Here is a 15,688-nt window from a genome sequence, read left to right on the forward strand (position 1 = left end):
GCATGTATACTATATGGCATGAAGTAAGCTCATTCTTGTTATGTGTTTACGTGTACAGTGACAACATGCATGGTGTTGGTGAAGGCTAAAGTACTATATTGTGTGTGAGGTAGATAGCTGTGTAGCTGCTGTTTAGCTTGGAACACACTACCTGTAGACTACACCTGCTGACGCTGTGTGTCCTGTGCCCCACTTGTCCCTAAGGGGCCTGATCCTGTGACCGTGATCTTTGGTGATTACTGTGCCATTTTATTTGCAGTGACCCTGAGTGAAGCAGACACTCCTGCACTCACATGCACATGCCACTTTGTGGCTTGCCAATGCCCTTCTGGTATGTGCTTGTTTTGCAAGTTGTCACACCCCTCCTGCCGTCATGTCTTCACTCATTCCTGCTGCTGCATACACAGCCACAATGCAGCGCAGACTAGCCAGATCCAGGACCACACACGCCTACAGGATACCCCTCCTTCCATCCATTGTGTCCTGTGCCCAGGCCTGGTCGCCCCCACGCTCCTCCTGCTGCTTGCTCCCCTGAGGCTCCTCGCTGATTGCCGCTTCAGTGCTGTCCTGCCCGGGCGACCCAGCTGCCGCTGAGCCGCCCGACCGCACCAGACTTTCCCACTGCTGCCTCCCTTCGGCCCCGCCCCCCGCCAGCCCATTCGCCGCCCCGTCGCTGACCCTCCCTCCCGGCTCCCTAATTAAGGGAGCTGCGTCCACCATTTCGGGAGCTACCACTGTGCCTGTGCCCAGGCCTGGTCGCCCCCACGCCCCTCCTGCTGCTTGCTCCCCTGAGCCTCCTCGCTGATTGCCGCTTCAGTGCTGTCCTGCCCGGGCGACCCAGCCACCGCTGAGCTGCCCGACCGCACCAGACTTTCCTGCCGCTGCCTCCCTGCGGCCCCGCCCCCCGCCAGCTCATTTGCCGCCCCGTCGCTGACCTTCCCTCCCGGCTCCCTACTTAAGGGAGCCGTGTCCACCATTTCGGGAGCGACCACTGTGCCTGTGCCCAGGACTGGTCGCCCCCACGCCCCTCCTGCTGCATGCTCCCCTGAGCATCCCCGCTGATTGCCGCTTCAGTGCTGTCCTGCCCGGGCGACCCAGCCGCCGCTGAGCCACCTGACCGCACCATACTTTCCCGCCGCTGCCTCCCTACGGCCCCGCCCCCCGCCAGCCCATTCGCCGCCCCGTCGCTGACCCTCCCTCCCGGCTCCCTACTTATGATGCCCCCGGGTACGCGCAGCGTTCACGCGCAGCAGGTATGCCGATTGTGCGACGAAGGCGCGCCAAAGGCAAGCCCGTCTGCGCCAGTCCGTGCCTGGACCGCGCCCAGCACCAGAACCACTGGCCCCCGCAGTCGCCAGCCCACCCTCCGGACATACGACGCCGCCACACTCAACGCACTCAACACCGGCCGGATCCCTGGATGCTACCGTGCCTCCCCGAGACGCACCCACGGACCCTTCACCTGCCACTCCTGCAAGTTCTCCTGCATCCGGACCTGCACCACACCCGCCAAGCCGAGCATCAGCAGCAACCACCTGAAGTGCATCCTGCTCAACACCCGCTCTGTCCACAGACACGCCGTGGAACTCTGGAACCTGCTCGACACCACATCTCCAGACGTCGCCTTCCTCACAGAAACCTGGATGAACGCCTCCTCAGCGCCCGACATCGCCATCGCCATCCCGGACGGATACAAGATCACCCGGAGGGACTGCGTAAACCAGACAGGAGGAGGCATCGCCATCGTCCACAAGAACACCATCCGCATCACGACCAACTCCGATGACACCCTCACAGCCGCCGAACATCTTCACTTCCAGATACACACCGACCCCAAGACCACCCTCAGAGGCACCCTCATCTACAGACCCCCAGGACCTCGCACACAATTCAGCGAAGACATTGCAGACTTCGTCAGCCCGCACGCCCTCTCCTCCGCTGACTACTTCCTCCTAGGGGACCTCAACTTCCACCTGGAGAACAACAATGACGGCAACACCACCACACTGCTGGACAACCTCGCCAACATCGGACTCAAGCAACTGGTGAACACCCCCACCCACTACGCCGGACACACACTGGACCCCGTCTTCTCCTCCAGCAAGGACATCGCCTTCAGCCACTCCACCGGACTCCACTGGACAGACCACAGCTGCGTCTACTTCAGCTTCAAAAGGACCACGACACACCGCCACCAGCAACAGGTTCCCCGTAGGAACTGGAACAAGATCACCTCCGACCAGCTCTCCGCATCCCTGAACCTGAATCCTCCTGCCGGATCAACGGACCCCAACCAAGCAGCCGACAGCTTCAACCAGTGGATCACCTATTGCGCTGACGACCTCGCACCCCTGAAAAACCATCTCAGCAGACCCGGCAGCAAGAAAGCTTCCTGGTTCAACGACGACCTCAAGAACTCCAAGAAGAACTGCCGCACCCTCGAGAAAGCCTGGCGCAAAGACCCGACTACAGACAACATGACTGCCCTCAAGCACGCCACCCGCAAACACCACCAGCTGATCCACACCACCAAGAAAACAGCATTCAAGGAACGACTAGACAACAACTCACACAACAGCAAGGAACTCTTCAAAATCGTCAAAGAGCTCTCCAACCCCAGCGCCGGAACCAACGACATCAGCCCCTCGCAAGAACTCTGCAACTCACTCGCCTCGTTCTTCCACAGCAAGATCGCAGACATACACAACAGCTTCGACGCACAAACCACGCACCCTACAACCGTACCAACGCCCCCCACTACAACCCTCCACGCCTGGACCCCGGTCAACACCGAAGACACCATGCGCACGATGAACTCCATCCACTCCGGATCACCAACCGACCCCTGCCCTCACCACGTCTTCAACAAGGCCGACTCCATCATCGCACCCCACCTCCGGGACATCATCAACACCTCCTTCGACACCGCCATCTTCCCGGAGAGCTGGAAGCATGCCGAACTCAGCGCCCTCCTGAAGAAACCATCAGCAGACCCCACCGACCTCAAGAACTACCGCCCCATCTCGCTCCTCCCTTTTCCTGCCAAAGTCATCGAGAAGACCGTCAACCGACAGCTTGCCGCCTTCCTCAAGACGAACGGATCCCTCGACCCCTCGCGGTCCGGCTTCAGTGCCAACCACAGCACCGAGACCACCCTCATCGCAGCCACTTACGACATCCGAGCCCTGCTCGACAACGGGGAAACAGCGGCCCTCATCCTCCTGGACCTCTCCGCAGTGTTCGACACTGTCTGCCACCGCACCCTAGTACAACGCCTCAGCAACGTCGGTATCCAAGAGAAAGCTCTGGAGTGAATCATCTCCTTCCTCGCCGGAAGAACCCAGAGAGTCCGCCTCCCCCGTTCAGATCCGAGGCCACCGAAGTAATCTGCGGCGTACCACAAGGATCATCGCTCAGTCCCACCCTCTTCAACATCTACATGAGCCCCCTCGCGGCCATCGCACGCCAACACAACCTCAGCATCATCTCCTACGCCGATGACACTCAGCTGATCCTCTCCCTCACCAACAACCCAGCCTCCGCCAGAACCAACCTACACGAAGGGATGAAAGACATTGCCGAGTGGATGACGAACAGCCGCCTGAAACTCAACTCAGACAAGACGGAAGTCCTCATCCTGGGACCATCTCCCTCCGCCTGGGACGACTCCTGGTGGCCCCCTGCCCTGGGCAGCGCACCCAAACCAACGGACCACGCACGCAACCTGGGCTTCATCCTGGACTCCTCCCTCTCGATGACTAGACAAGTCAACGCCATCTCATCTTCAGGCTTCAACATCCTACGCATGCTCTGTAAGATCTTCCGATGGATCCCCACCGATACCAGGAAGACGGTCACCCAGGCACTCGTCACCAGCCGACTGGACTACGGAAACACCCTCTACACCGGAACCACAGCCAAACTACAGAAAAGACTCCAACGCATCCAGAACGCCTCCACACGACTCATCCTGGACATCCCCCGTCACAGCCACATCTCCGGACACCTGAGAGACTTACACTGGCTCCCCGTCAACAAGAGAATCACGTTGCGACTCCTCATCCATGCACACAAGGCTCTCCACGACCAGGGCCCCAGGTACCTCAACAACCGCCTGACCTTCTACACCCCCACCCGCCAGCTTCGATCGACCAGCCACGCTCTCGCCGCCGTTCCACGCATCCGAAGAGCCACCATGGGAGGAAGATCCTTCTCCTACCTGGCAGCCAAGACATGGAACTCCCTCCCCATCCACCTCCGCCAGACCCAAGACCACCTCTCCTTCAGGAAGCAACTCTAGACCTGGCTGTTCGAGCAGTAGCAGACCCCCCTCCCCCAAGCGCCTTGAGACCCTCCGGGTGAGTAGCGCGCTCTATAAATTTCTTGATTGATTGATTGATTTGTAGAGCATGCTCCAGCCACCCTATACACAGAGAACACCAGACAATCATCCTCCTGGTATCACGATGCCTCAAACTCAACCATAACAGCTTCTATGCCTGTGTGTGCAACACATACTGGCATGACTATGCTGAGCCACATGACAGTGTGTCTACGTTCCACCAGGTCATGTGCCTTGTACAGCACACACACACCTTCCATAGGCACAATATTGTACAGTGTTACCTTGTCAACACCACAGCAGCACTACTCGCCTTCCTTACAGTAACGTGGCAGTACACGACCTTGTCACACCACTTCAACATAGCCGTCACAGTCAGTCAAGTTGCCACAGGGGACACACACCATGACCACGTCTCTTGGGTGTGGTGTGATGTGGCCGTTCTGGTGTAGATAATTGTCAGACGTGGCTAGTTGTTCTGGATGCATTGCACCCATCACAGGAGTTTAGTACTTGTAGCTCCATAGGGGGAGGTCACGTAATCAGGTGAGCTTGGGTAGAGTGCTACAGCCCATTGCCCACAGTCTGTCCTGCCACCCTTGGCATGTGCGCCATTCATCACATCCACAGTACAGCAGCATGCTGATGATAGTTCACATACCTGAGGACACAGATGTAGGTACTCCCTACGTGGACAACTAGCTTTTTAACACTGATCTATACACCTCCAAGTGACTCTCCTGTGCCTGTCTGTAATTGCAGTTTTGTGATCCAAACCCCCCTCCAGCATTTACTAACCATCACAGGTGTGTGTTTCCATCCATGTATCTAGTTGTTAGAATATTGTGACCTATGTGTGTCCTCACCCGGACTCAGATCCAAGAGTGTGGATGGCTGCAGTTTGTTGAATACTCTTGCATTTCATAGATTTGCACATACATATTCTTTTATACTGTGGGTACAAGATAACTCCACAAATGTGTATGATGTTTCTTATATTTATTGGGTGATCTTGTGCAGGAAACGTGAGTAGGTGCTGTACAGAAAGGGGGGGAATCCAAAGTTCACTTCTGGAGATGAGATGCCTTACAGTTTGAGTCAACAGAGTCCAGGCCACAGTGCTTGGCATCATTGGGCAGACTGTGACCAGCAAGTCCATGTGGGAGAGTCTAGTAGGTGATGCTGTTGCACCCAAGGGCAATATGCCAGGTCAGGTGTCCTGGGAGTTGTGCATGCCCCACTGCCTCTCAACGTCTTAGCCGTGGACGACCCTTGTTCCTTGGGGGACCCTCACGTGCAGGCATGGACGATGCATGGGACGCTACGTCAGACAGTTCCTCCTCCTCCACCTCCCTCCCTGTGGCTGGTGTTGCACTTTGCCTTGATGTTGCTGGCCTAGTGACACAGGGATGGTGATGCATGTTGCCAGCAATCTGACGTAGTGATTGGCTCATTTCCCGATGCACCGTCTAGAGCTCAGCCAGTGTTGCCTCCACCCGTCCATAATGTTGTTCTTGCCTGGCATTTTGCTCAGCCTGCTGTTGTTTCACCTGGTTGAGGGCCTCCGCTACCTGGCTTACCTCCCTGGTGTCCCGCCGGTATGCCTCCAGGATGTTAGTCAGTTCAGTCATACCGGGCCCTGCAGCTGACTGGCCAGAATCTCGCCTCCGCCTTGCACCACTCCCACCACCCTGACCCACACGAGCACGGCCTGTGCTTGTGGGCACATCCGATTGACGGGACCCCCGAGTGCTGGCAGGGTGGATGTTGTCTGCCACCTCAGGGGTGCCCGACAAAGGGTGTCCCTCATTTTCAGACAGGCTCTCTGGTGGATTATGGGCAGGGCTCTGACCTGTCTGCTGGGATGTGGTGGGAATGGTTCCGGTGGTTGGCACAGATGTAGCTGGTACAGTTGCTGCAGGGATTTGGGATCCAGAGGGGCCAGGTTGGTTGGGGTCATCCACAGTGCGTTGAGTGGCGTTGCTTTCGGTGGGGTCAGGGTCCTGCTGAGCCTGGGACTGGGATCCTTCTCCCCCCTGGTTGGGGGTGGTCTCCACACGTTGCCCTGTGTGTGGGAGAGACAGACACTGTTAATGCACTATCAAGTGACATCTTAATTTGTTAACCATTATCAGCATCACAGTTCCACCAGCTTTACATTGTTGGTATTGTTCAGTTGTGTATGTAGTGGTAGCAAATTGACATGTACTCAGGGGTATTTTCCTTCTTCCATTCTCTTGACAATGAATGACAATGCATTTGCTGTGTCTTGTCTTGCCGGCACAACACATATACAGCAGTGCTCTGTTTCACGCAACATTCAGGATACAGTGTAAATCCTCATGCCTGCGTCAAGCATGCACAGAGTTTAGATGCAGCATGTTCATGTAAGAGACAGAGCATTATTTAGTAGGATAAATTCATCTACTTTGGATAGGTATTGCTGTTCCGTGATGGCCAACAAATGCCTACACCCCTGGACCTGTACACCCACTTCTAGATCATGGCTTTAGAACGTGGCACTTCTCCAAGACGCATCACCTTGTCAATACCCATGTCCATGTTGGTACTTAAGTGCATCCACAACGTTCATAAGATGGGGCACGTGCATTGTGTGAGAGGCACAATGGACTGGAGCATCTGCAATGTGCATGTTAAAGTTGTATGCGTATTCATATGAGTGAGTGTTTAGTTGTGGTACAAGACAATTGTGACAGTGTTGCACTCCATTGCCTGTCCCCAGGGGATACGTTTCTGTAAGGGGGGTGTGTGACAGGCCATGCTAGTAGTTTGAGTGTGATTTGCAAGCGTCCATCCTTCGTGATTTGGCTGTGCCCTCATGTAGCATGCTGGCATAATCGTGGTTGTGGGTTCCTGCACAGGATGTCTGACCTTGTCCTGGTGTTTGTGTTTGCAATGATCACAGGAGGGACTTGTGCTGCCTACACCTGGGCCCATTGTGTTCTACAGAGCTTTCCAAACTGTGTGTCCTGGCACAGTACTGTGTCGCCTGCAAATGGTGGGTGTGTCACAGGCACTTAGTACATGACTGCTGGTAATTAGGAGACATCCCTAGACACTCTGCTCTATGGTCTTTATAAGGCCTGTGCAGTGCTCGGGTGCAACTGTGTGTGTGCCCAGGAAGCTGGGGTGAGGTGACAGAGGGAGGAAAACTGAGGGAGGGATACAGAGGAAGGAGGGTGACAGAGGGAGGGAGGCAGAGGTAGAGAGAGGGAGGGAGACAGGGACAGACAGGCAGATTGAGGCACAGACTGAGACAGGCAGAGAGACAGAGAGGCATATAGAGTTGGAGAGGGAGAGAGAGTGGGAGACAGAGGGAGGGAGCGGGAGGAGACAGCCAGAGACGGAGACAGAGTGAGGGAGGCAGAGTGAGAGTGAGGGAGGGAGTCAGGGGGAGACAGAGGGAAGGAGAGGGAGACTGACAGAGGGAGACAGACGGGGGGAGAGAGACCCAGGTAGGGAGACAGAGAGAGGGAGACAGAGTGAGAGGGCAACAGGGATGAAGGGAGTCAGAGTGTGGGAGGGAGACAGAGGGAGGGAGACAAAGGGAGGGAGACAGAGGGAGTGAGACAGAGGGTGACAGACAGAGGGAGTCAGAGGGAGAGAGGGAGGGAGAGGGATGGAGACATAGGGAGAGGGAGACAGAGAGAGAGGGCAACAGGGATGGAGGGAGTCAGAGGGAGGGAGGGAGACAGAGGGAGGGAGACAGAGGGAGTGAGACAGAGGGAGACAGACAGAGGCAGACAGTCAGAGGGAGGGAGACAGACAGAGGGAGGAGGGCAACAGAGGGATGGAGACAGGTTGTTTGTGCTCGCTCGCTTGCTACACTGCCTTACTGTGTCACAAAATGATGCATCTCCGTAAAGTGTGTCAGCAACATGAAATTATCTTGTGTGGAATTTCCCTATCCCTGTGCATTGGGCATGGTTCTTGGGTGTGTACCTGGGACATATGGGATGAGAGCAGCCTCCTACCCTACACCTTCTACCCTTTGTGACTCCCCCTTGCAACTACCCCCATTCTGTTGTGTACTGCTGGGACTCATGGCCACCCACCCCCATGCTGCTGGGCACTGTTGTAAGTCCACCCATGTAACATGTGTTTTTTGTACACTCACCAGGCTCAACGGCTCCTTCAATTCCGTGTACTCCCACCGGTGGCAGCAGGGCCATGACTTTCTCCTCCCAGGGCTGGTATACTGGAGGTCTGCGGGGACCACCATCTCCAGTGTAGTGTGCATTGGCGTAGTCCTGGTCCATCTTCTTCTTGAACATCCTCCGCAGATCATACCACCTGGCCTGGCATTCCTGCCTGGTGCGCCTGATGGGTGCAACAGCATTGACCTTGTCAACGATCCTCTCCCACATGCGTGTTTTTTCAGCCATGCTGGTCTGTCTGACCAATGCGCCAAACAGCTGTGGCTCGACTCTGATTACTTCATCTGTAAGGATCTCTTTCTCCGGGTTAGTGAACTTTGGATTCTTGGGTGTGGTCATGGTGCGGGTTGTATGTGATTGAGGGGGTGATGGTGTGTATGGATGAGGGTGTGTGGGTCTGATTGTGAAGGGGGTGATGCGGGTGTAGATGAGATGGGGTGTATGTGTGAAGGTTAATGGGTGCAGTTGTTGATGTGCTGGCAGGCTCTTCTTTTAGCAAATGGGTATTTTGCAAAGGATGTTGGGTTGTATGTGTGGACCCTTTTATTGGTCAATTTGTGGGTGTGGCTTATTTTGAATTGGTGGTGTGTGTGTTATATGGGGTGGGTGTTAGTGTTGACCTCTGTTTGCCTGTTTGACTGTGACCAGGATATTGTTTCTCAATGGTGTGTACACAGGAGACATGTTCAGTGTTGTTGTGCGACTCGTTAGCAAAGTCTTCGTGCTGGTTTAGGTGTTGGCCTTATGTGTGCGTGTCGTACTTGTGCGTGCGGGTGACTTGTACGGGCCGTTGGCGGGTGGGGGGTTCGCATAGGCTTGATGGGGGGTGTGCGTGTTGTACTTGTGCGTGCGGTTGACTTGTATGGGCCGTTGGCCGGTGGGGGGCTTCGCGTAGGCTTGATGAGGGGTGTGCGTGTCATACTTGTGCGTGTGGTTGACTTGTACGGGCCGTTGGCGGGTGGGGGGCTTCGCGTAGGCTTGATCGGGGGGTGTGCGTGTCGTACGTGTGCGTGCGGTTGAGTTGTGCGTGCCGTTGGCGGGTGGGGGCTTCGCGTAGGCTTGATCGGGGTGTGTGCGTGTCGTACTTGTGCGTGCGGGTGACTTGTACGGGCTGTTGGCCGGTGGGGGGGTTCGCGTAGGCTTGATCGGGGGGTGTGCGTGTCATACTTGTGCGTGCGGTTGACTTGTACGGGCCGTTGGAGGGTGGGGGGCTTCACGTAGGCTTGGGGTGTATGCGTGTCGTACTTGTGCGTGTGGGTGACTTGTACGGGCCGTTGGCGGGTTGGGGGGTTCTTGGTCGCTTGAAGGGGGTGTGCGTGTCGTACTTGTGCGTGCGGTTGACTTGTACGGGCTGTTGGCGGGTGGGGGGCTTCGCGTAGGTTTGATCGGGGTGTGTGCGTGTCGTACTTGTGCATGCGGTTGACTTGTACGGGCCGTTGGCGGGTGGGGGGGTTCACGTAGGCTTGATCGGGGGGTTGTGCGTGTCGTACTTGTGCGTGCGGTTGACTTGTACGGGCCGTTGGCAGGTGGGGGCTTCGCGTAGGATTGATCGGGGTGTGTGCGTGTCGTACTTGTGCGTGCGGGTGACTTGTACGGGCTGTTGGCGGGTTGAGGGGTACTTGGTCGCTTGAGGGGGTGTGCGTGTCGTACTTGTGCATGCGATTGACTTGTACGGGCCGTTGGCGGGTGGGGGGCTTCGCGTAGGCTTGATCGGGGTGTGTGCGTGTCGTACTTGTGCATGCGGGTGACTTGTACGGGCCGTTGGCGGGTGGGGGGGTTCGCGTAGGCTTGATCAGGGGGGGTGTGCGTGTCGTACTTGTGCGTGCGGTTGACTTGTACGGGCCATTGGCGGTTGGGGGGCTTGGCGTAGGCTTGATTGGGGGGGTGTGCGTGTCGTACTTGTGCATGAGGGTGACTTGTATGGGCCGTTGGTGGGTTGGGGGGTTCTTGGTCACTTGAGGGGGGTGTGCGTGTCGTAGGCTTGATCGGGGTGTGTGTGTGTCGTACTTGTGCGTGCGGGTGACTTGTACGGGCCGTTGGCGGGTGGGGGCTTCGCGTGGGCTTGATCGGGGTGTGTGCGTGTCGTACTTGTGCCTGCGGGTGACTTGTACTGGCCGTTGGCGGGTGGGGGGGTTCCCGTAGGCTTGATGGGGGGGTGTGCATGTCGTACTTGTGCGTGCGGGTGACTTGTACGGGCTGTTGGCGGGTGGGGGGGTTCGCGTAGGCTTCATCGAGGGGTACACGGGTGGTATGTGTTGATGCCGCTTGCTGTGAGGCGAAAATTCCTGTACGATTCATTGTTCATGCGCGAATACTTTGGCCCGTACGAATCGCGGACAGGCTTTCCGTACAGGATCGTACTAGTGTGGTTGTACGGGATGTTTACAAATCGTACAGTAGAATTTCCGATGCTAATTCGTACGGGTCATCGACAGTGGTTCGTACGGCAATCGACGGAAATGGATTGTAATACGCAGGTCGGACAGTAGTTTCCCATTCGTACGGATTCGGCTACGAATACGAATCATACGGCGGATTATTTTACCGGATCGGAATCGGCCCCATAGTGTCATGTGCAAAAGCAGCAAAAAGGTAAAATGGTGTTTAAACTTCTAATAAGCCTATGCTAACATAGCAACGTATGCAAGTAAGGCCCTGCCTTCACTACACCTTCCCTTAATCAGAACACGCACAGAACGGGGGGAAATTTGAAACGCAGAGTTCAAGTTCGAGTGAGACATAACCAAGTTCAAATTTTGCCAAACTGGACAATTGGGAGTAGTATTCCGAATTCGTAACCGCCCACAACAATGTTTTCACCAAACAAAAAGCAGGGGCTGTATAGTGTTCAAAGCACAGAATGTAAATGGAGTAAAAAATAGATAAAAAATCATGAGTCATAAATGCATTTGAAGTAGAAACCACTTCAATCCAAAAGTGTATATGCACAGTACTTTGCAACTTCCTCCAAGAGGAAGTCAGTGTTCTCATTCAAAACATTACAGCCATCCAATTCAATAATGGGAGAGAACACACATGTTCTTCAACAGCCGGAGACCCTAGCACCATCAGAGGACAACTCTGGTGTTCTTCGAGATAACTGCATGCCAGAAAGTCATGGGCTGCAGTCCATATATTCCAATTACCCAGGACTCCATGTGCCACTGCGCAGACCATTATTCCAATTCCAGAACAGTCTAACTCATGAGCAACTAAGGGACTCATTAGTAGATCATAATCCGGGTTAGGAGACACCGTGTTGCAGAGACACAAATCCAGAGCCCATTCGAAACCGCAAACCAGGCAATGGAAGTCAGGCTGCACGCATGTAAAATATGAGAACGAGATAGATAATCCATACGCCACACTTAAGGTAGCCAGCGCGAGCGCTTCATAATAATCAAGCATCTGGTTACGAAGCTAAAGCAGCAGGTTGTTGTGGGGCACAGATTGTGCAGCCGTTTTTGAGCAAGCAAATCAACAGCAGTACACTGCAGCCAAGGCGAGAATTAACGGTAATACGCCGAAGAGGCTGGAAAAAATAAAATGAAAAAATGCCGGTATTACACCAAATATAGTTTGGAATAAAGTCACAAGGCCAGAACTTAGAATTGTAAAAAAGTGTGCCAAGCACGTGGACGACGAGGCATTGAAAATAGTGTGAATCAAAGCACTGAAATGCAGGGGGAGATCAGTATTCAAAAGGGCATGCACCTCGGTGCAAGTGTTTGCCACGTGAAGGACGAATACTTCACACGAAGAAGTAAGGGCGACTTCTTTTTGAGACAATAGAGCCCTTATTGGACTCATCTTGTTGAACTCTGCTTTCAAGGTCGGAATGGAAGGCCAGATGGATACATCGAGCTTCCCATGTGGAGGAGGGAACAGCACATTTTTGCAACAGACTATACGTTGGGAAACAGTCACAATGTACGGTACCCCTGCCAGCACCCCACAGCAGTCTTCATTATTTAAAATCAAATAACTACCATTTGCTAGCAACTTGGAAGTCGGAGTTACGGCCGGGACAGGATTTCCTTTTAAAATGCATGCTAAATTCAGGGCGTCAGAATCACAAGCGCCTTGCAATTAGATGTTCCTGCAAACTAATGAGTGATCAGGTGTGGAAGTGCAATCTTCACCTTTCAGATAAAGTTCTTTACCCTCCCTCAGGCACCTATAGGTAAAGGGCAGAGACCAAGCTCCATGGAGATAAGCGCTACCTTTAGGTTCAAATCTGCCTATGGCATAGTGCTTCGTACATGAATCAAATTTAAATAGCACAAAAGGCAATGTTCTTAACACATGAATGAGCCATACAGCTGAATTATATTCAGAAACAGAAAAAGGTAATGGATCTAACTTTTCAATATGCAAAAGTGAATACGCAGCATCCTTCATAGACATGAATTGTTGTTTAACAGTCAAATTAAATGGTAAAAATAGAGAAGAAGTATTCGTGTAGTCCCAAGGCACTTTACCAACCTTTAACGTTTGTAATGTCCAAGCGAATTGCGGTATACAGCCAAAATATCGAATCAAAAATATAGAATAGCACTAATATCTAAGTCAAAATATAGAATGGACAAAATATCAAATGGACAGAATATAGTCAACAAAAATATCTAATTTAAAGTAAGTAATTTAATATCGATTTTCATAAATATAGAAAGTCAAAATATCGAAGTATATAATATAGGTATTAAATATATCGAATTTTTAATAATATCAATTTTTTAAAGTGTTTTGTATGTTAGTATATGTGTGAAAAGTGTATATTTATTTTATAATTTATTTTAAGTAATGAATTTTATGTTATTTAATTTTTGCGTAATTTAATTCTGTAGAGGGTTGTGGGTTTATAGGGGAATAGGGTGGGAAGTAATTTAATTATAATTAATGAAATATTTAAATTTATTTATTGGTATTTATTTTGAATTAATTGTTAATTAATTTTTAATTGGTAAATAATTAAATTTTAATTGGCAATTAATTTTTTTTAATTGATTAATTGATAATTATGTTAACTTTATTAATTTGTTTTCCATAGCGGCTTGTGGGTTTATAGGGGAATAGGGTGGGAAGTAATTTAATTATATCTAATTAAATATTTTAATGTATTTATTGGTATTTATTTTGAATTAATTGTTAATAAATTTTCAATTGCTAATTAATTAATTGTTAATTGTAATTAATTTGTATTAATAGGTAATGAATTTTAATAATTAATTTTTATTTGTATTTTTAATTGAATAAATATTATATTATATTATATTAAATTGGTAATTACTTTTAAATACTTTTTTATTGGTATTAATATTTAATTTCTTTTTATTAATATATGAAGTATTTACTTTCCTTGCTATTGCACTCACTGGAGTGGGAATAGTAATTTTACCCCTACACTATCCAATGCTTTCCCTACTGTTGCACTCTCTGGAGTGGGAAAAGTAATTTTTACCCCTACGCTATCCAACACTTTTCCTACTGTTGCACTCTCTGGAGTGGGAATAGTAATTTTTACCCCTACGCTATCCAATGCTTTCCCTACTATTACACTCACTGGAGTGGGAATAGTAATTTTTACCCCTACGCTAGCCAAAGCTTTCCCTTCTGTTGCACTCTCTGGAGTGGGAATGGTAATTTTTACCCCTACACTATCCAACGCTTTCCCTATTGTTGCACTCTCTGGAGTGGGAATAGTAATTTTTACCCCTACGCTATCCAAATCTTTCTCTACTGTTGCACTCACTGGAGTGGGAATAGTTATTTTTACTCCTCTGCTATCCAACGCTTTCCCTACTGTTGCACTCACTGGAGTGGGAATAGTACCTTTTTCCCCTACGCTATCCAACGCTTTCCCTACTGTTGCACTCACTGGAGTGGGAATAGTAATTTTTACCCCTACGCTATCCAATGCTTTCCCTACTGTTGCACTCACTGGAGTGGGAATAGTAATTTTTACCCCTACGCTATCCAATGCTTTCACTACTGTTGCACTTACTGGAGTGGGAATAGTAATTTTTACCCCTACGCTATCCAACGCTTTCCCTACTGTTGTACTCACTGGAGTGGTAATAGTAAATTTTACCCTCCCACTATCCTATGGTAAAAATATTATATATTTTTTTATTAATAATATGTTAATATATATATATATGTTTTGAAAAATAAAATTGTATTTTTTTATAACTTAAATTAATTATTTATTCATTTTAAGGTTAAGTATTTTTAACTATATTTTAGTTAATTATTTTTAATATTTCATTAATTTTAAAATATTTTATTTTAAAAAATTCGATATTTTGACTAACTATATTTTTTAAAACTATATTTTTGATTTGATATTTTTGTAGTCACCTGTTTGTAGATAGGAATTCGATATTTTTGCATTCTATATTTTTTCTTCTATATTTTGGTAATTCTATATTTGTGAATTCGATATTATGTCAGTGATCCGCGAATTGCATAATGGAACGTAATTGATTTTGACCATTATACAAAACAGATACTTCATCCTGTACTATATCAACAACAGATGAAACAATTTTGCCCAATGTGTAAATTCGGGAAGAAAGGGTGTTAATGCTGTTATCAACAAATGCAAACACTTTTCCTAAATTTGCTTGATCTATTTCACGTAATCTAGAGGCTGCTTCAATTTGAGACAGTTTACAAACTTCATTGTAAACAGCCTATACCCATCTTTTTGATCTGCCTCCCACAGGGCCTTTAACAAAGTCATTCAGATCAACATCTTCAGTTAATTTGTTTGGACAGATGGAGTTTAACTGATGCTAAGATGGAATGTTTGAGCCAGTTCTGACATAACTTTCCTACTGAATAGGTAGTAACAGAATGATCGTTTTGAAAACGGGGATCCACCCTCACCTGTGTATAGCCAGGGGACAGTCCCAGAACACGGTGTTGGCATAAATCAGAACTTTTTTGCCATAACAACCAACCTTGGGAATCAAAACTGGAAATGTTAAAAGACGAATTTAGCAACAGAGACTATAATGCACTAAGGAACAAATCAGTGTGACTGTACCATGTAGGGTATTCTCCTAAATCAGGAAGAGAAGGAACATTTAATTTTTTAGACGTAGCCAATCCAAAGCAGGTTGTCTGTGAAATTGTCGATTCCAAAAACAACATATGGTTCAGG

This window comes from Lissotriton helveticus, chromosome 3_1 (assembly GCF_964261635.1).
Source record: "Lissotriton helveticus chromosome 3_1, aLisHel1.1, whole genome shotgun sequence".
Classification (NCBI taxonomy): Eukaryota; Metazoa; Chordata; class Amphibia; order Caudata; family Salamandridae; genus Lissotriton; species Lissotriton helveticus.